The following is a 21052-nucleotide window of genomic DNA, read 5'->3' as shown; positions in this document are numbered from 1 at the left end:
CAGCTTCATTCAGCCACATGGTTTTATCTGTTTCCAAATGAGCTCCTATTATTCTGTGGTACCCTGAGGGAGTAATAATCATGATCTCTTTGCTGACTCTGAGATGTTGCTGTTCTCTCTAGCAGAATTTCTCACCATGTACACAGCTTTCTGTTTGCTTCCAAAGTGTCAGGGAAGCTTTCAGGCTTTTACATTTTGTTGTTGTGTTCACAAAGTTTAAAAAATAGACAAATGGCTCTGAGTTGGGATTTACCTGTTAGAGGTGGTCTGTGCCTGTGGTTTTGAGGTCTGTATCCTGTGGTCCCTGGTGGTGGGTGGGAGCAGGGGCAGAGATCTCCCTGCAGAGCCCATGCAGAGCATGGTTTGGTTTGCTGTGCCCACCTGCCTCTGGCTGCCTGGAGGGTGACTCAGATGCTGACAGTCCATGGGGTGGGTGGGTGCCACTTGGTTGCTTCTGTGAAGAAAAGCTTCTTCCAGTGTTTCATTTCCTCTCTGCTTTTCACCACTGCACCTAAACACAAGCTCTATTTCCAAGAAAAGGGTAAGAATTTTAAATGGAAATACCTCTAATTCTGTGAGTCAATTGTGGTTCCATCCAAAGAGTGAATAAATTGTAGTATAGGGAGCCCAGTGGAGATCAGAGGCTTGTAGCAGAGCAATTTACTCATTTTCACTCAGTCTTGCATTTCACTGGACACCTGTAAGCTGTGTACTTACACAACAGCAACAAAAATATTTCTGCCCTGGGGAGGAAATTAGTGGATCTCTTATGCTGAGATTTCAATTGAGAAGGAGTTCCAGAGATGACCATGTAATTTAGTTCAGCTCTTACTCTTCTGCTATAATGAAATGGTTTGTAAGGTGCTGGAGGGTGTCAAATTAGGCACAATTCAGAGGTAACCATGTCTGTTGCCCTATAGCAATATGAAAAGTGATTGACTGATTGATGTCTTAAAGAGCTGAGAAAGTGGCACAGGGAGAAGGTGACTGCTGCAGCAGAAGGGTTAGTACAGGCAACAAAACACATCTGGATGATGGCACAAAGAGTTTTGTAGGGATTTTATAACAAAGATGAAATAAGTTTCTGTGACACTGGGATGAAGCTATGCCCACAAACCACGGACTCTGAAAGGAGAGAGAAGAATTGCTGTTAGTTGTAAGCAGAATACAAAACTGAAGCAATCTCTGTAAAAAGTGGTTAATATAGTTCTAATTGGGGGAAAAAAACCCAAAAAACCCCCCAAACAAAACAAAAAACCCAAACCAACACATCTGTGAGATTTCTGCTGCGAAAAGAATAAGAGAATGATACAGTCTGGACAAGTAGGATGGAAAATTGGCTGGGTCCTACTCTTTTGGTCCAGAATTTTTCACTGACTTGCTGCATGGTTTTCCTGTCTGCAAAATGGTGTAGAACTGATGTCTCTCTTCTAAGGGGCTATAGTGCCTTCCCTAGCAAATTAATTACATTCATGTGCTTAATGGCAAGCATAAGTAACTTCTCACTACTACATGTAAGTAACTTATCAGAGATAACTTGTCAGAGATGCCAGTAGGTTGTATCTTCTAAAATGTGTCTATTCCTTCCTGAGGTCATGGCCAAAATGTTCAGGATCCAACTGACCCATAGCAGAACTAACTTCTACATAGCAGAATTATGGAAATGTAAGAGTGTAATTCTGAGAGAATTAAACCTCATCATTAGAATAATTCTTGTGTGCTATTCTTCATTAGCTACAGACCATCATCAGAAGGGCCATTTTTTATCTAACACAGGTTGTGATGTATCTGCATTCTATAAAATTATCAGTGAGTTTTCAACAGAGATGTCATGATTTTTTAAATTTTCTCAGTCTCCTAGCAATGCAATTCTGTTATAAATGGCAGGTATTATGAATAGAAAGTCATTTGTTTGAAGAGCATTTAATAGAATAAATGGTAGAAGTATATTTGTGGTTCAAATAACTGCTACCATGGAAGAAGAGATAGAGCCAAAAGTGCAATTCTTTTAATGTATAAAGTTTTTTTTTACATATAGATTATATTTACTTTTTTTAATCACACAGGAGAATGAAAGCAAGCTTTGCAAGACCACAGACAAGATGTTCAACCATTTATAGACTTGCACTGTCAGCACACTCTGTTTTGCAGTCAATTGTTACTTGTCTCCTGCACTCGAAAACAGAGGCTTGGTGATTTTTCCCCCTCTTTTCTTCCCAACCTGCTCAGCTAATTGCACATATTAATACAGTGGTATCAGATTACAAATGATAACATAAAATTTAAAAAAAAAAGTAAGTGTCCCTAACATGTCAATAAAATTAAATAACATCCTTCCCCTTCTAGATTTTCTTAAGCTCAGGATTTCCTGTGTTCTTTCAGCAGTGCTTTTAATGGGCTTTGAGCTCATCATGTTATTGCATTGGGGATAATCTCCATATGGTGAAGGTCCTGCCAGCCCTACCAGAAGGGCATTGCTATTCCTCAGTAGCTTGGAGATTTTGAACAGAATAGTAGGCAATGAATTTTAGAAATTACAAACATTATCAAGTCCCCATTTCCAAAATGATGGACTTCTTCACAATTAAGGACATTACTTGCAGTGTATCATCATTTTTGAAGCTATTTTCAGAGCACGTACTCTCTTTGTCAAAAGGAATCCTCCTGGGGATAATGTATTAAATGAGGGTGAAAATGGGTACCTTCAGCGTGAGTGCGCTGGAAATAAATTCATAACACGTTACCACAATTGCAAAGATATTGCTGAAGAAGTTTTTATCATTTTGTATTTGAGAAGTATTTTAAAAATTATAATTGAACCAACAACCGTGGCATGATTTTAGGAATGTGTGAGAACCAAAGGTCTGATTTCATCCATCTGAAAGGATTCTACCCAAATCCCTGAAGGCCTAATGAAATAATGTCTGCCCAAATCATGTTATAATGAGCCATAAATCATTTATAATGTTTTCTTGTGGAGGGGAAACCTCTTTAAACTTCAGGGAATTGCACCAGTATTTAGGAAAGGCTTTTTTTAAATTGATACTTGGAATTCTTAACAGTGTTTCCCAGATTTATCTCTGGTTTCATTCATTTGTACCATAGTGTCAACTTGTTGATATTAGTGAGCTATTCATAGTCTGACTATTAAATATCTGTAGCTTGTTCCTAAATTTTTACTCCTGTGATGACAAAGGCAGTCTTGGCAGGAGCCACAGCTCTTGAAATCCCCAGGGAAGTTCCCACTGCTGTTTTTGGGCACTGCCTCCTTCAGTGGTGTTTAGTGACTCCTCCCAACAGCTGCTGGCTGAACTGGAGTCATCCCCTAGAAGGAGGAGATGAGAGGCCAGGCTGGCTCTGCACACCAAGTGCAGCTGGGAGATGCTCAGAGTCAGAACCCAGAGAGCTGCAGAGCTCTGCATTGTGTCACCCTGTCAGGTGGGAGGGAGGTGGAGTCCAAAAAACCCCTGTTCTAGAGACTTCAAACAGGGCAAGGGAAAAAGAAAAAACACCACCCAAAAAGAAAGGTCTTGAAGTGCTGCTGTGTACTCACACATTTATGTGCTTAAATTTATAATTTTACACTTAGAAGTAGCTCCGTGCAGGCTGGAGGGCTGAGATGGGAGAAGGGCTCACCCTGGCTGTGCTGTGTCCAAGCTGGCCTCCCTAAGCCCTGCCTTGAAAACTCTGCAGTCTAAACACTGTGTAGTTCTCAGGATAACCCCCAGATTTTAAAGTTTTCCTGTAGTTTCATGCTGTTTATTTTAGTCAATAAAGGTGAACAGTATTATGGCACTCCACAGGCGTATTTTTTTTTTAGTATGTAGAATCTCTCCCTATAATGGAGTACATGAAAATACATGACTTTGGCAGGCAGTGAAAATCATGGCTAAAAAGAGTACTTCAGAGCACCTACTAAACAATCAGAAATCTCCCTTAGACTGCTCTTTTGAACAGAGCTGTAATTTTGAAATCTATGATATTAAAATGGAGTTTGGAAACTATAGTATTTCTATGTGGAATGTCAGAACAGGAAAAGAAAAATTCTACGCTGTGAACCAAGAATTATCTCAGCTTTCTCAGTTCGGATCCAACTAAATCTATCAAGATAAATGACAGGTGATTTATACTAACAAGGAATTGTCTGAGAGGAAAAGAGAACTGAAAGAGAATTGAATTGAGATAGACATGAGTGAGGAGAACAAGACACTTGAATTTCTTAGATGTGTCTAAGCATGTCATTGTATAGACAAGAGCTAAGGGAGAAAAAGAAATCACTGATCAAGCACAGAGGGAACTACCAAACAGAAACCAGAAAAAAACCCCAAAATCTCTGGAGAAAATAATTTAGGTATTCTGGACAAAACTAGATAATGAGGAATGTAGCTTAACACCAATTTATTCCACTGACAGCCTTAAAATGTCACCTGTGTATTTACTAAAAGCATTTATCATAATGCTTTTAAATCATAGCTAATGAGAGCACAGCTGAGGCACTCTGGAGCAGGAGGAGGGTGGTTGCAGGGGGGCTGCAGCTGCCCGTGGGTCCTGCAATGCACTGCTGCTGTCTGACCTCCCTGCAGCCCAGCAGCTCTGAGCTCTGAGCCCAGACTGGCCTCTCCCTGCCCATGGTTCTTGCCCAGTGTTTTTTATGGGGTGGCAATGCTTACAGCATGTGTGCTCTGGAGCGCAGTGAACCTTTCTAAGGGAATGTCCTAGTTTGGAGGACAGGTGTCTGCTGAGAAAGGCAGGAGCTTCTCTTTGAAATGGAGAATGTAAACCCCCTCCCTCCAAATTATTATAATTTTGAAATCAAGGGGCTTTCAGGCAAAAATATGGGAATTAGGAATAACAGTTCTTTACTAGGGAAATTAAAATAGAAATACAGTACTACAAAGAAACAAACTCCAAACCCTGACAAAGTCAGAGTACAACCTGACACCCCGTCAGGCAGGGTGTTGGTAGCAGTCCCATTCCATGGTGGCTGCATCCTCCTGCAGTGACAGATGTGGCTCAGTTGGAGCAGTGCTCCTGTACAAGGTGCAGTTTCCCTCCGGAGGTCCAGTGGTGATGTGGAGAAATCCGGTTTTCCTCTGGAGTCCAGTGGAGAAAGGGGCTCCCTTAGTGTCCCAAAACCTCTGTTTTTATCTTGGTAAGAAATCTTGGGCTCTTCCCCCTGGCTGGAACAACTTCCAATGGGATGCAGTAATTTTATCAGTCACACAGTGGGATTCAATGGCCATGAGCAGAAAATGACTCCCTGGAGGAAGGATGGGTTGTGAAAAGCTAAAGAACAATGCCCTGCCTGGTTTCAATGGATGGCCCATTAGCAGAATATCTCCCGTGGAGATAAGGATCACTGCCCCCACCCTCAACAGATGGTGATAGAACAGATACCTTTTATCACACTCTGTATTGTAACCCCAGACAGGGAAAAGGCCAACATTGTAATATATTTGATTTTTAACTTCTGCTGTTGGAAAGGGAGGTTTTGTCGCATGAAAGAGCCTGCTGAGCTTGGTTCAGGTCCCAGTGAAGCTCCAGCAGCTTTCCAGGCTGGGCAGGTTGCAAGGCTCAGGTGCTGCAGGAGGATGAGGAGCAGAGCAGGAGCCCATGGAGGCAGACATGGAGCTTCTGTTGCTTGGGCAGGACAAGGGGCTGTGCCACCCTGCAGGAGATGCCATGGGCTGAGGGGACAGCTGTGCAGGGAGAAGGGCACCTGCCCAGCTGCCAGTGCAGTGGGGACACACCACTGCCCCCAGAACAGCACAGGGACAGAGGGACCCTTTGCAAAGGGACCAAAGGGACAAGGAGTTACCAGTGCTTGGGGGAGCTGAAGGCTCCCAGCTGAACTGCACAGGGGCCAGGGACTTTAGGTGTGTGCTCGTCAACCTGAAATTCTCCAGGAAGGGATTTAAAGTGGCATTTGCTTAGGTTTTCACACTTCCATTTTATGAAAAGCAGTGAATTATTCTGCTTGTTGAGAGGTTAAATATAAAAACTTGTCTCTGGAGCAGCTGCCATTATTCTGATGCAGTGTACCTTTCTCTTTTTTGAAGTGAAAAATTCATTACTTCAAACCAACTGTTCCTTTTTTCCTTCTTTAACATTTTTAAAATAATCTTTGAAATTCTAGAATAAAAAGCTGGGAAGATGTGTCAGAGCTGAACAGATTCAGTTCCTACACCGTGGTTCCAGCTTGCATAATTAGATCTAAACTTAATTAAATCTTCTTTTAGTGCTGCTCAGACCTGTCTACAGCTTTCCATTTATATAGAATTAACCTGTATCATTGTTTAATTGCATTAACTGTATTGGTGGGTTGAGCTGAAATCAGGTTGCTTACTTGAACACACAGCATTTGAAAGAGAGAGCATTTATTCTCATTTTCTTCACTGCATGTTTTGATGTGTGTAGTGTTCACTTGTGCCTGTCTTTTCATTGTTTCTAAGTAATTATTGCAATTTAATATCCATTTAATTACAACTTGTTATATTTATTTTATTAGTAAGTCAAAAGAGTATGTATTTCTCCAGTCAGTACAATGAATTTTTATGGTAACAAGGGAAATTATCTTTTCAGTAATGATGGCTACATTCTGGTAATTTACAAAACCTAATTGAAATATTTCTTGTCACAGCCTTTAAAAATAACTTTTTGGGTGCACTGCCAGTGCATTCCAATGCCAGTTACTCATAAAATTTGTCTTATTGATGCAATTCTTCTGTGCCTCTATGAGTAATAAAAATTCTGACTGTCATTGTATAGATTCTGTTAAATGTTAAAACCATCTGGGGATGTCTCAATTGATTAGTCTTGTGCAAACATTAGATGCAGAACAAGAGCAGTGAATTCCATCTTCAGCTTATGCCTTAACTTGAATGCTTTAGTCCTAATGGAAACTTTCTGAATTTTTTTAAAAGTTTAAGGTGATTATAAGGAAAGCTGACAGGTTTAGGTCTAGAAGTTGGTGCAAGTATCTATTTAACATTCATACTTAGGAAATCTGTCTAAGAAATAGCAGTAGTATGCAATTTGTACCCTTCTGCATTGCTTACTGTATCAAGAATAAGTTTTGCAAGTTGAAAAGGAAAGAGAAATCCATTTGCTGCCTGGATAGTTCCATTTTGTGTTTACATGTAGTTTACAGGGAAGGAAATATATTTTTCTTCCCCCTGGAAGAGCTGACTCTCATATCCATTTGTAGGCTGTGTGTTATCTGCTGAAGCTGGGAGACAGTAAATACTGCCTATAAAGTGTAGTTTCTATACTGAACTATAACAAATACTCAGATTCTGATATTTCCCAAGGATTCCAATGCTGAGCAGCTTAACTGAAGCACAGCAAGCAGCTGCTTGCTTCACACTCAGTTTCCCAACAGATTGTTTTCTTTTGAGGCTAATAATTTATCAGGGTGAGCATCTTCCTAATTCTCTGGAAGAGGGGCTGGCGGTGGTGTCTGGGCAGAGGAAGGGCTGCACTCACTCTGGGCAGCTGGGGGACAGCAGGGCAGCCAGGAGAGCAGCAGAGGGCTGTGCTTCCCTGGCACTGCTTGTCCCACCCCTACCGTGGGTGTCCCCAGACAAAGGGGTCCTGCATGTGCACAGCGTATTTGGGTTCACGTGCTCATTCCTGATGAACGCTTTTGGGGCTTGGTTTGTTCATTTTTGAGGGATCTCACTGCAAGCATTTCTTTCCTTCAGGTATTCTGTAATCACTGATGCCCTTTGTCCAGTTTTCTTCAGACACTGAGACACATAAATGTCCCTTTATGGACAATAGGTGTTTTCCCCAGTACATTGTGTCATTGTGCCACAGAGCCTGCAGCAGCAGTGGAAGTGGGAGCCCACTCTGTCCCAGTGTGATCCTTCAGATCCTCGTGGACCTGCCATTGGCAGATCCCTGGGGACAGAAGAGCTTCAGTGGGAGCACAGAGCACTCAGCATTCCCACTGCCTGCCTGTGCCCTTGTGTTCCCTCAGCTCTGCTGAGCCTGGCTTTGCTTCTGCCCAGAACCAAATGGGAGGGGAAAACTGTACAATTACATTTTCAAATGTGGCTGTTTAAATGCACTTTCTATAGACTTTGCTCTAGGCACACAGAACAAAACCAAGCAGCTGTGAGTGGAACATAGAAATGTCAAGAACAGAGAGTTCATGTCCCTTGACCTGCTGACTAGAAGACTAACAATTGTATTAGCCTTTTCTAGTCTTTTTTCCCCTTTCCCTTTTCCCTTAATGCAGGAGCTTAGGAATTTTGAGTAACTAACCAAAGCTACTTTGTTGTTTTCATTATGCTCTACTTACACATCCTAAAACTGCTGATCCCATGATCAGTCATTACTTTTTTCTATCTTGTTTACAGCTCTGCACACACCTTTCAGGAAATGTGATTGGTTACAGTCCAGTGTTTCACCACCCTTTTTTATCTTAGTTCTTGCAATTTTGGTATTTGGTTTTTCAGCCTCTTCAATTTATGTTTTAGTAGCTTTGAGGAATTCCAGAGTGTTTGATGAGAATAACTACACATGGCTTGGCTGGTGCACTGGCTGTTCAAACACATTGCTGCACCTTAATTTCAACCAAAAGTACAATTTACTTCCAATCAAGAAGAGTGTGCAAACCCCATAAATTGCTGCTCTGTCTGTGCTGCTGTGCTGATCCCCAAGCTGAGGAGCCCCTGTGGCCCCTCTGCCTGGAGGCAGTGATGGGGGTTTGCTGCCAGGGCAGAAGGAATGTGCCAGCACCAAACCTGAAATGCCCCTCGAAAACAGCAGCATCTGCTGGAGTCAGCATGATCTATTTTTCTTAAATGTGGAATGTTGCTTGCCATGACTGCAGCCCTGTTTTGTTAAGAAGGGACCCTAAAGCACCTTAATTGTGCTTGACCTGGCTCTGCCACTGTCTGTGACAAAATTAGAGAATGTAGTTGGAAATTACAGACCCAAATAATCTGCAGAGATCAAAAGAGATGCCCCATACAAGTGCATATTGTTACTATCAAAACTTTGAATCACAGTGATTCTAAAAGAATTTGAATCAGCTTGTAACTTTATTTTCTAGTCTTATCTAATATTGTCTGCTGGAGAGAATACAGGGAAGCTCTGATAACACACACACGTACATGTAGCTCGAGCAAAGATCAAGGTAACTGCAGAGTATTTGGCTGGCAATTATTCAAGCCTTAGGACACCATTTTCTTGAAAATACACACAAGGGAGAAATGAAAAATAACCATAATAAATTATTAATTTTAAGGAAATTAATATTCTAGCTGCAAAAATAATCACTCTGAAATGCAAATATGGCTAGAATAGTTTGGCTGGTTAGATATGTTATAATTAAAACTATTTATGAAAGTATAGGTTGTCATAAAAGTTTTGACTTTGGATACATAGCTGCTTCTACTTTAATTCTACATGAATTAGGTAAATACAAATTTTGGTATTTCCTACAAACATTTTAGGCTCTAATTTTATTTTTATTTTGACCTGAATGCCTTTTCTGTTTATATTTGTAATTCTCCAAGGTATAACTAGTGTTTCATCTGCTATACAAATACAGTATTTGCTTGTTGCTGAGAAGGAAACCTTTTAATATTTAACAAAATCATATTATGCTTGCAGAAACAGAACAGAAAAAGTTTTGTGAATCAAAATGCTGAATAATGTGTTTTTAAGGAATGTGTGATGAATTACAACTTTTTCTTACATGTATGTACTTTGAGTATAATGGTCTTTTCGACCACATTTATGCTACAGACTATAGATAAATCAAGTCACTTCATTATTTTAGTTTTCCCCTTTCTCAACTACTTCACTATGTTTAACATGGTTGCCATTAAAAACTTGCTTTTTGAAACCAGTCAGGCAATTATCTTTGATGAATTTTAAAACACAAATACTTAGAAAAAGCTAAGGGTGTTTCTAATTATTGGAATTGATTGCACTAATAATCTTGCTCTGGTGGGAGATGCCACTGGGTGTCCCAGGGTGGCTCCTGTCAGTTCCTGGAGGAACTCTGTGCCACTGGAAATAGGTGCAGCCTTCAAATCCTTGTGATCCTTGGCTCAATAGAGGCAGCAGCAAGACCCTTTTCAGGTAAATTAGATATTTTGAAAGCTGAGGGTAACCATTTTTGCATCATTGTTAGATAAAGAAGCTACTGTTGAGTGGTAGTTTTATAGATTGTTGTCATCTGTGCAACAAACTGGCTGATGATGATTAATTTGATCAGTATTCTTTGGGAAAAGAGTATTCACTCATCTTTATTTGTTTGAAATTTGGCTATTGGAACAGAAGAACTGGTAAAAGGTGTTTTGATTCCTGGGCTTTTCACTTTCAGATGTATCAAAGTAAAAATGCAAATGCCAGAAAACTGAAGCCAGAAAAGGGAAGTTTTTCACAGCAGTGATTTCAGAATTTGATCTTCTGGCAGTTCACCTGTAGCTCTGTTTAATTTCTTGGCACAGGACTTGTTGTTAGAGGGTCCTGGGTGGTTGGTGGATCATTTGTTACCATGGAAATCACAGACACATGAAGGGCTCCTGGAGCACCTGAAGTGCTGATGGAGCTGGGTGGATTGACAGTCTGACTGAAAGCAAAATGAATGTCTCTTTTATTGCATAAGAATGATTCCATATGTTTAATAAACCTTCAATTTAGCACGAAGAACCTTATTGAGTAATTCCTGTGTTAAAGTTCTGTGTGCTTTGATTATGATGCTTATCCAAGCCACTGTTTCTCCAGCTGTGGGGTGTCCCACTTTTTGAAGACTAGAGAAGAATGCCAAAGGAACTGGAAATGAAAAAGCTTTAAAGTGTTCAAAATATTCTACCAACTATCTCAGACTGTGCAGGCAGATGGAAAAAGACCCAAAAGCAAGGTTGTATTTTCAGTAAGTCTGAGAAATACTGATGGAAGGAATTCTTAAGCAGCTTCTTTCCTCTTTATATTCAGATTGTTAAACAAGGATATTTGAACTTCTTTCACATGGAAAAACACAGAGGGAATCTGATGGATATTTCTATTTTAATTTGAAAGACTATAGTATATCAGGGGAACACGTGGGATATGAAATATTGTGAAAGTATGTAATCTATTTTAAGCTAACCTACTGTAGTAAGTGAAAATGAGTGGAAAAATAATCGTGGCAGTCTCTGAATCACTTTAACACCAACACTGACTCACATGCTTTGAAATTGCATATTCTGCCTCATCCACTTTCTGCCTCTCTTGTCTGTAGCTGTCTTGAATGTCTGGGTAATACCTATTGATGCAGATAATGGTACTGCCACTTCTACCTTTCAGGAAAGTTCCCTTTCAAGCTGTGTTAATCCTTTGCCAAAATTCCTTCCTTTGATATATTTAATACATGAGATGCCAAATACTTACCTGTGTTTCATTTACTTGGCCTTATTCAGTTTTGTTCTTACAAATAAATAGGTAAATAATTCTGTGAATTACTGGGGGTGCAGGGCAAAACTGCTCTCAATGAAATGCAGAATTTAGCTTTTCTTTGAGGCTCTGTTTTGAATTGCTGGTTTTCATTTTAATTACATTTGCAGCAGACTTTTAGTTAAAATGAATACCCTTTTCTCTTGTTTTGTGACAATCTCAGTAGTTACTTTTCTGGATTTGTACTTTGGAAAGTTCTGTGTTTGGGTTTCTTTCACTCCTTCACAGGTTTCTGGAGCTCCTCGCTCCATCAAGTGATGAATTTGTACCTAGGGTGGGTTTGTATCTGTCACTTCTGCCTCATTCATTATCTTTTGTATTGGGAGTAAGGAACACAAAAAGTGAACTTCTTCAGTAGTTCAGAAATCTGCAGTTTAGTACAGTTTGCTTTTAAAAAAATACAGGGGTGGAGGGGCAGGGGAGAGGGATTATTCTGGAAAGCCTCACAGATTTTACATCTGCCCCTGTAATTAAACTGGGACTTAACACAAAACTAGTGAAGTTGACTGAGTAACTTAATAGTGGTAGAATAATCCCCCCTTTTCAGTGAAATATGTCTTGGAAACCCTCTATCACCAACCATCCCCTCCTCTTGAAATGTTTGAATGCTGCTTGCTGTACTTGCCAAATATAAAATTAAACACCTGCATGGTTGTTATGCACAGCTGTATCCATCTGCTGAGCATGCCACTTGCCATTTGCTTTGATTAAGAGCAGGTTAAGAGACTTTAATTAAATGAAGTCCATAATACAGTGAAGATCTACCTCTGCAGCCTCTTGCCTTGATTATATGTTTCTCTGCTTTTCTCCTTGAAAAAGACAAGCTATTGACTTCAGAAGGGATACAATTTAATGATAACAATAGATAATGATTTTTCAGTTTAAATATAGAGCACACTGAGACTGAAACATTGGCTGGGATTCTGTGAAGCAGTGGCTCTTTCTGAAAGGTGGGGAATGGGGCTGACAAACTTCTTTTGAGAGGCAGAGGCTGTTTGCTGGTTCTACTGCCATCATGTAGCATTGTAGTCATATTGTTCTGTCCTGAAAGAGAATGCTTTTCCTGAAACCATGGTTATCTGTGATTAGAATAGGGGACATACTAGGAATTATTCCATGGAAAAACACATAAACCAAGAAAAGATTATATAGAACTCTGTCAAAATAGGCACATTTCCCTTTGGATGCAGAACAGTGCTGCAGAGTTACAGCTCTAAATGGCTCTTGAGAGCACTGAAAATTACCCCAGTCCAATCCAAATAAACATCAGAGCACCCAATCAGAACACACTCCTGAGTCACAAACTTTCTTCCTTCTAATTGCTGTGGCTCAGATCTGCATCTTAATGAGAATTAGCTATATTGTAGTCAACAGTGATAAAAACATGTGCAATAATTCCTGTGTACATTTAATACAGATGTTCTGGTGTAGCACCTTCAGCCTGCTTTAGCCATGGTTTGCAGTTTGCAGTAAGAGCAGCAATCAATGATGCATTTAAGCAAAGACAAAACTCATATGTGCATGTGATTATGAAATCAGAGTGAGATATGGGGGTATATAGTCTAACTGGCTGTTAACAGCCTGAATTTTACAAACAAATGAAAAGACAATGACAAATTAGTGACAGTAATCTCTAAGTGATTCTGTTTGGTTCCTGTGGTCATTTTTCTTGAAAGGAAGCCCAGAGAACCTCTCTGGAGTGAAACTGTGGAACTTTTAAGCAACTATTGCTATACACTTCTTTATTCAAAAAAATGTAAAATAAATGATTCTGGATTGCACCAGAAAATTGCTGAAAAGTAGTCATGGGTGAAATTAAGCTTCAGTTGTTGTTTTGCTTGTTTGGGAAATATTAGGGAACATCTGTAGCTAGAAGGTATGTCCAGAGTAATTTTCTGGCTTTTTCAGTGCTGCTCATCCTGTTTCTAAAGCAATAAAGTGGAATAAAGAACTTCAGAAGGGCATTTAAACACAACAAGGCTGAACCTTTGCATTGAGACTGTGCTTGGGAAAAGGGTACAACATAGTAATAGAAAAACCTTACAGGATTAGAGAGACAAACAGACTTGCTTTTCAGTTGAATAGCAGTCAGTTTTTTAATTAATGTCACTTTAAAAGAATATGTGTCTTTAGATCTGAAATGCATTTATTTTTACCTCTTTGTCTTACAACATTTACTTTCCAACAGCTTGAGTGTCTTCAGAATTTTTTGCTTCTTTTCCTCACATTTTCATATCCAGGCCTAGCAGACATAAGGTACAAGTGAAAGTAGGAAAGAGCAGGTTTCAGAAGAATCCTCCTCTAGAACACAGGCAATTTGTTAAGACCTCTAGCATTTTTATATCTATTAAATTTTTATCTAACCACATCTTCTGCAGTTTGGGCCTGATTTTGGTTGTATGAGAGATTGCTTTGTTCAAATCCTGCAATGAGCAGTATAAAGAATGTCAGAATTTTTTTGTAAGCATTATCTATGGAGGTTGTAAATGAGCCTTTCCTGGGTAAATCTTGATATCTTCCTAGAGCTTCAATTTGCAGTAAGGCTATAATAAATGCTGTCTTTCTGACCTTCTCAGCTTACTGAAACAGTGTTTTTCTGAATGCATAATGTTTTTAACATTGATTGGTATTTGGGAATGTGTGGCTTTGTCTCAAGACTCAAAAAAAAAAAAAATCTTATTTTATGACCAAAAGAAATGAGGAGGGATTTATTCACTATTCATTTCTGCCTTGGGATACCGGTTAAGACAAAGAACAGATGGTTCATGTGTCCATGCTGGACAACACAAAATGGGGTGAGGGCTGTGTTCCGCCTCAGGTATCTCTTTTCTTGTAAACACAGGGAATATGTGAGTATTCCCAGATCTCATTCTGACCAGAGGTTTTATCTTGGACATGGAAATATTCCTATGCAAGATGATCCAGATTTATGGCCTTGTAAGAATGTGGTTTCAATAAATCTGCCTTTTCCAGGGAAAGAAAGCATTTTGCCATAGTCTTCTGTGCTGGTGTTGGTAACAATTCAGTTGTGCTCAAGAGGAGCCAGAGGAGCTGGGCATGTTCCCACTGCTGAGCAGCAAATTCAGAGCCACATTGTGTGCTCTGCAGGAGCCCCACTGGATACAGTCCCAGAACCTGGCCAGAGGGTTGGTTGGTGTTTGGTTGTTTGGCGCAGCAGGAAGCCTCTGCGTGATTCCCTGGCTGGGAATATGCAACAAGGGTCCAAAATCCTGTGAGAGCATTTCAGGTTGCTGTGTGCCAGGTTCTCATCACCTTCCTGAAAGGAAAGCTGATCAGTGACTCAGTCCCCAGCCTGAGACACTCCTTACACCTCTGGTTCCTCTCAGCAAGGACATCAGATCTTCCTCAAGGCAGATGTGGATGCACATGATCATTGTTTAGCACTTGTTGCATGCTCCAGCTTTCTCAGGAATATGGAGAAAAACTTCCACTGCCACTGCAAATGGCTACAAGTATCAACAAAACCATTTATTAACAAAATGACACCAGGATATCAATCAAGTTGGCAAGTTTTACAAAACTGACCTTTGTAAGCCAGAGAGAACTGGGTGAAAGTCACTTTGCATTCTGAATAATACCCATAAAGAGCAGTGCAGGTACTGCAGCCACTTTAACAGTGTGGGCACAAACGATCTGTGGTGTGATTTAGATGACAAGAAAAGTCTGTTTGTTCTATCGGGCCCTAAAGCTCTGTGGACTGACCTCAGAACTGAGGTTTAAAAAGAATCTGTAATGTTAGCACCTAATAATGTTGTGATGTTACTGTTCTCTTTGAAAAAATATTGGAATTTTATGGCAGTCTATAGTGATTTCATATTTATTTAACATCAAAGATTATCAAAATAGAATTCTAGGAAAAATCTAAAGGTTATGTCCTTTCAATGAGCCAGAGTCTGGATTTTCTGCTTTATCTTACTCCCATCCAGTAGCAAAATCCCGCCTTAGATTCTTGCTGGTTTAAATGCTTTCAAAAACAGCATTAATGATCCAGATTAGGGAGGAAATCAGTCTAGAATTTATCATAAGGTGCCAATAGGAACCTGCCTAGCTAGGAGCAGCAAGAGCAAGTTAATTAGACTGTGCCCAAGGCTGGGACAGCTGATGAGGTGGAACTGCAGGCTGCAGCTGGGAGTTTGTGCAATTCCTCATCAGTGAACACAGCTGTACTGAGCTGCAGGTACAATCTCTCTGTGGTCCAGAGTTGTGTTGGACTGACTTGAGCCTGGAAGGAGCAGTTCAGTGAAGACAAGCTCCAGAAGGAGAATCTTTAGTGTTTAGCCCAGCCCTTGTAACTCCTATACTGTTTCCCAGCTGATCCTTTCTACCTCAAATCAACTTTATTTCAATTTATAACCTACTGTCCGAAAAGAACCCATTTACCTGGCTCTCTACATTTCACTGTGGTTTGCCAAAATTCTTTTGAAATTTGATTTTTTTCTGACAAGTCTGTTAATAGAAAAAGCAAGCAGACTTCACAGCATGTATGTCCTCTAACAAAACAAGTGTGCATCTTCAGTATAGGAGGGAAAAAAAGGGAATATGGAGCAGCAATTGGACTGAAACTGTTATTCCAAGTACTTTTTGCCTTAGTACTGTGGTTCAGCAAATCATCTGAGGCTCTCTAGCCCCTCTTCTGCTTGTATTCTGAGATCTGCAGTCCCTAATTATCTGATAGGTACCTGTGGCTTGCTGTGAGCAGTCTTAATTCTGTTTAAAGTGTTAGCTGTCTCTGATAATAAGTTATTATACAGGCCACCAAAGAACTGGCATCTCTTGTAAATGGACACAGCAGGAATGCAGCAAACACCATTGGTGGTGTCCTGGATAGGAGAGGAGCACAAAATTCAGTGATTTATTTCTCTGTCACACTTTCACTGCATTCATTAAGGCTTTTGTCATTTCTGTTCCATTTGGGGAGATGTAGTAGATGAACTCTAGGCCAAACTGTTGATGCTTCACTTGTATCCACTGTAACTATATCTCTAGATCTGCGGGGATTTTTCTTTTCCTTATGGGTTGTTTGGTTTGTTGGTTGGTGTTTTTGGTTTTTGTTGCTTGTTTAGCTTTTTGTTGTTGTTGTTGTTGGATGGGTGTTTTTTTTGTTTTCTGAGGAAAGGATAAATAAGGTCTATGTACTAAAGGATGCATATCCAGTTGTCCACGCCCAGATCCCTGCCTGTTTCCAGCCTGCCATGGTCTGAGTGCAGAAGAACAAAACTCCTTTGACAGAAACACAGCGTGGTTGGCAGCCAAAGTTCCCATGAGAGACTTCTTCAGAGTCAGTCCCAGTGTAAGCAGGAAGGTGAGAGCAAGGGAAATGGGGCAGCCAGGAGCTGGGTTTGTGGCCTTGCTGTGACCTGCCCATACCATGTCCATTCCCAGGAATGAAGGTGAATTCCAATTACAATAATTTCACAATTACAAGCCGCACCATTTTGACTAAAATTTTGGTCTGAAACCAAAGTGCGGCTTATAATCAGGCGTAGCTTATATATGGACAAAGAACGAAAAGTTGCTGTTTTAGTTTGGAGGACAGGTGTCTGCTGAGAAAGGCAGGAGCTTCTCTTTGAAATGGAGAATGTAAACCCCTCCCTCCAAATTATTATAATTTTGAAATCAAGGGGCTTTCAGGTAAAGATATGGGAATTAGGAATAACAGTTCGTTACTAGGGAAATTAAAATAGAAATGCAGTACTACAAAGAAACAAACTCCAAACCCTGACAAAGTCAGAGTACAACCTGACACCCCGTCAGGCAGGGTGTTGGCAGCAGTCCCATTCCATGGTGGTTGCATCCTCCTGCAGTGACAGATGTGGCTCAGTTGGAGCAGTGCTCCTGTACAAGGTGCAGTTTCCCTCTAAAGGTCCAGTGGTGATGTGGAGAAACCCGGTTTTCCTCTGGAGTCCAGTGGAGAAAGGGGCTCCCTTAGTGTCCCAAAACCTCTGTTTTTGTCTTGGTAAGAAATGCTGGGCTCTTCCCCCTGGCTGGAGCATCTCCCAATGGGATGCAGTGATTTTATCAGTCCCACAGTGGGACTCAATGGCCATTAGCAGAAAATGACTTGCTGGAGGAAGGATGGGTTGTGAAAAGATAAAGAACAATGCCCTGCCTGGTTTCAATGGATGGCCCATTAGCAGAATATCTCCCATGGAGATAAGGATCACTGCCCCCACCCTCAAAGATGGTGATAGAACAGATACCTTTTATCACACTCTGTATTGTAACGTGCGGTTTATAATCAGGTGCGGCTTATGTATGGACAAAGAACGAAAAGTTGCTGACGCCTGGAAGCGCGGCTTATACTCAGCGTGGGTTATAATCGTGAAATTACTGTATGTGGCACTCCACTGCTGCCAGTTCTTTTCTGTTGAGCTGCAGAGCTAGACCTTGTGTTGTGAGGTGCTGTGTGAAGATCCACTGGAGCAAGCACAGATTCCATTCATGGGCTTTGGCTGCCCATTTTTCCTGCCCACATCTTGTTCATTCAAGGTTTGCATCAGAAAATACTTGGAGCTGACATAAACAGAGGTGCAGAATTTCAAACTCAGTTGTGCTGAGAAAAATGCCATCAGAGTTTTTTTAATAAACAGATAATGTCAGTTCCCCTCCCCAGTGCAGACACACAGTGTCAATAGAAACAATTACTGTGTTGTAATTTAATTTGAAAGGCCACTGGCAGACACACAGCCAAACAGTTTAGCAAGATTGATGTAAATGGTGGATTATTTAGGATAGATATGGATCCAGTCTAAAACCAGGAGGTTGCTTCTGTGTGTCTTACATAAGTATTAAGACGTGAGTTACAGAAAGTGACATTTGTTTTTCTAAAATGTCTTTGTTTATAAAGCCTGCAGCTGAACTGAAATAGGACCTGGATCCAAAACTAGTAATAGTAAATTGTTTTCCCAAACTAAATTCAAACCCTGAGTTTTTCTAATACCTTATCAAGTTTGCCCTTAACTTTGCTTTGAGATGTCTGATGTAGGAGCGCTAATTTAATCATGTGTAACAATCAGTTGTAACAACACTGCTGCTTCTTCAGGTTTGCTCAGAGACTATAAAATGGGATACTCTCTTATTCCAATAAACACAACAAATTGCTTTTAATAACCTGCCAAAGGTGAAAGTTCCTGCAAATCCTGTCATGCTTTTCAAGTGTTATTCTTTCACTGGACAAGGCAGTAGTTACAGTGTGTAGTTATCTGATGAGTTTTCTTTGAAGCAGTTCAATGAACATGAAAGTTTTGCTCTGAGCCTTAAAGGGCAGTGAAGTTTATGGCACATCATGCAGCCAGCCTTCCTCCTAACAGCAGCCTCATTATAAACCTCATGTTTTAAAAATGAAGCACTTATGCAGATAACCCAGGTGTAAACACAGAACAGGGTGTGACTTAGTTCCCAAAATTTACAGGTTAGCCCCACATACCAAACAATTCTCACTGTCTGTGTTTCTGCAGTTCCTAGTAATTAAGCATATGAACATTTGTATTTCTTTTAAACTAATTTGATACAGATCATTTTGGGCAGACTGTGTTCGGCGGGAGAGGTCCTGAAAGTTTTTCCTTGGGTATGTTGAAGTCTGAGGAACTGGGACATAAATCCCGGAAATGTTTGCAAGTCTGCTTTCTTACAACCCTTTGGCAGTCTGGATTCTTACTTTGTCTGCAGGGCACAGACACTGTTTCAAAGTGACTTCTTTTCTACAGTGTCTGAGTTTCCCTTTAAAAATGGGGCATAAAGGCTTTTCTGTTGAAGAAAGGGTGAATTTGCTGTGAATTGATGGCATGCCATCTTTCCTACTCCACATACTCCTTCATGCAGTCTCTGTGGTCATGGTTAAAGACATTCCCTGTCCCCCACCTCTCCCAAATGAAATAGTTATAAGTGATGGAGAGATGTCAACTCAACCTGAAGGGAACCTGCTGTGGTGGTGTGGAGAACCACAAACTGCCTTCTTTATCCTGGCACAACGTTAATCAGCTGTCCTGCACAATCAGTTACCTGTCACACTTGTTAACAATTTAATTCTCCCTGTGAAAGGGGGAGGGAGAGGATGATGGATATTCATGGTCCCTCTTTGTGACCTCTCATTTAGTGCCACCACGAGACGGCAGGAGCTGCCTTCAGCACCAGCACCACCTCAGGAGTGCAGAATACACTACCTGGAACAGGCTAATGAAGGGCTTCCATGGACTCTAATTAATTAATTATATACATAAATAACTCACTTATTGCAACTTTTTCAGCTTCCAGGGCATCCATTTCTTTACGTGAACTGTGCATATATCTGCATTTCCCTCTTCCTGCTGAAGGACTATTCAGTCATACAGTGGGAAACAATGGTTTTGAAAAAAAAAAAAAATCACCTTTCTGAATTACAGCTGTGGGTTCAGTTGAACTTTAAGATGTGGTGATGTTGCAGGCCAGTTCTTAATATGAACAAAATTATACCTGCTATTCATAGAGGTAAAGGCTTCCACATGGATTAATCACAGGGAAACAGAAATACATTCATGTAAGTGGCAAAACCAGTAAAAAGGAGAGGGGAAAATGGAAATATTCAACCAGACCAGGAGAAAACCTTGGACATGCATAAAAAGGCAGATCTAAAGGCATATGGGAAAGGGGTGGGTGGCTGTAACAGCAGGAGCAGCATCTGAGAGCAATGGTGGTGGCCAGGACAGGAGCAGATGCCGAAATGGCACCAGCAGTGAACTCTCCTCTCACTGCACACCAAACCTCACATTTAGAGGTGGCTTAATGGACTGTGAGAGAGCAAACAAGCCATTATGGTCCATTGTACAAATATGTGTTGGGATAAATGGGGCTGTGCAGGGCATGATGGAACAGGAGCTGCGTTTTCAGCAGCCCTGGAGCCAGGCCATGCATGAGCAGCAGCCTCTCTCAGCACAGGGGCCTCTTTTCCTCTCTGAAAGACGCAGCAATTGAGGGTTTTGTAATCAAACCACTCCAAAATTTCCAGATAAACTTTTAAGGTGTTCTTTTTCATTATTTGTTAACTTAGTTTAGTCTTTTTTATTTTTTTATTTTTTTATTTTTTTATTTTTTTAATGGTAAAATACTTCGGACACCAAAGGTGTCTTTCTTAAAGGACAGATACATTCTATAATACATTTCCTGGACTCCAGGATAACTTTCACAATTCCTCTTCCTTTTCCTTTAAAAAAGTTGCAGGAGTCCCTTAGCTGTTGCAGGTATGCATTGCACTGCAGAAACTTCTAACAGCAGAGAACCTTCCTCTTGCCTCTAAACATCCTCTTGTTTATCTGTGTTTGAAAAATGATACTTAAATCCTTAATTAAAAATTAGTAATTCTAGTTATGTCAGCTGACTTTGCAGTGGGTTTGGATTAGGACTGTGCACATGCAGAATCACATTTCCCCTCCAGTCCTTAGAAGTGCTCACACATTTTAGAATCTCAATTTGTTGTCTTTATTGCAAATATATATATACATACCCAAGCCTCTTGTTGTGTTTGTGCATAAAAAAGACAAGAGGGTACTCTATGAATAGACTGTGTGAAATATAAGCTGTTTTAGAGGAGCAGGGCCTTGAT

The sequence above is a fragment of the Catharus ustulatus genome, chromosome 11 (genome assembly GCF_009819885.2).
Source record: "Catharus ustulatus isolate bCatUst1 chromosome 11, bCatUst1.pri.v2, whole genome shotgun sequence".
NCBI lineage: Eukaryota > Metazoa > Chordata > Aves > Passeriformes > Turdidae > Catharus > Catharus ustulatus.
This window is presented reverse-complemented; position numbering follows the sequence as displayed.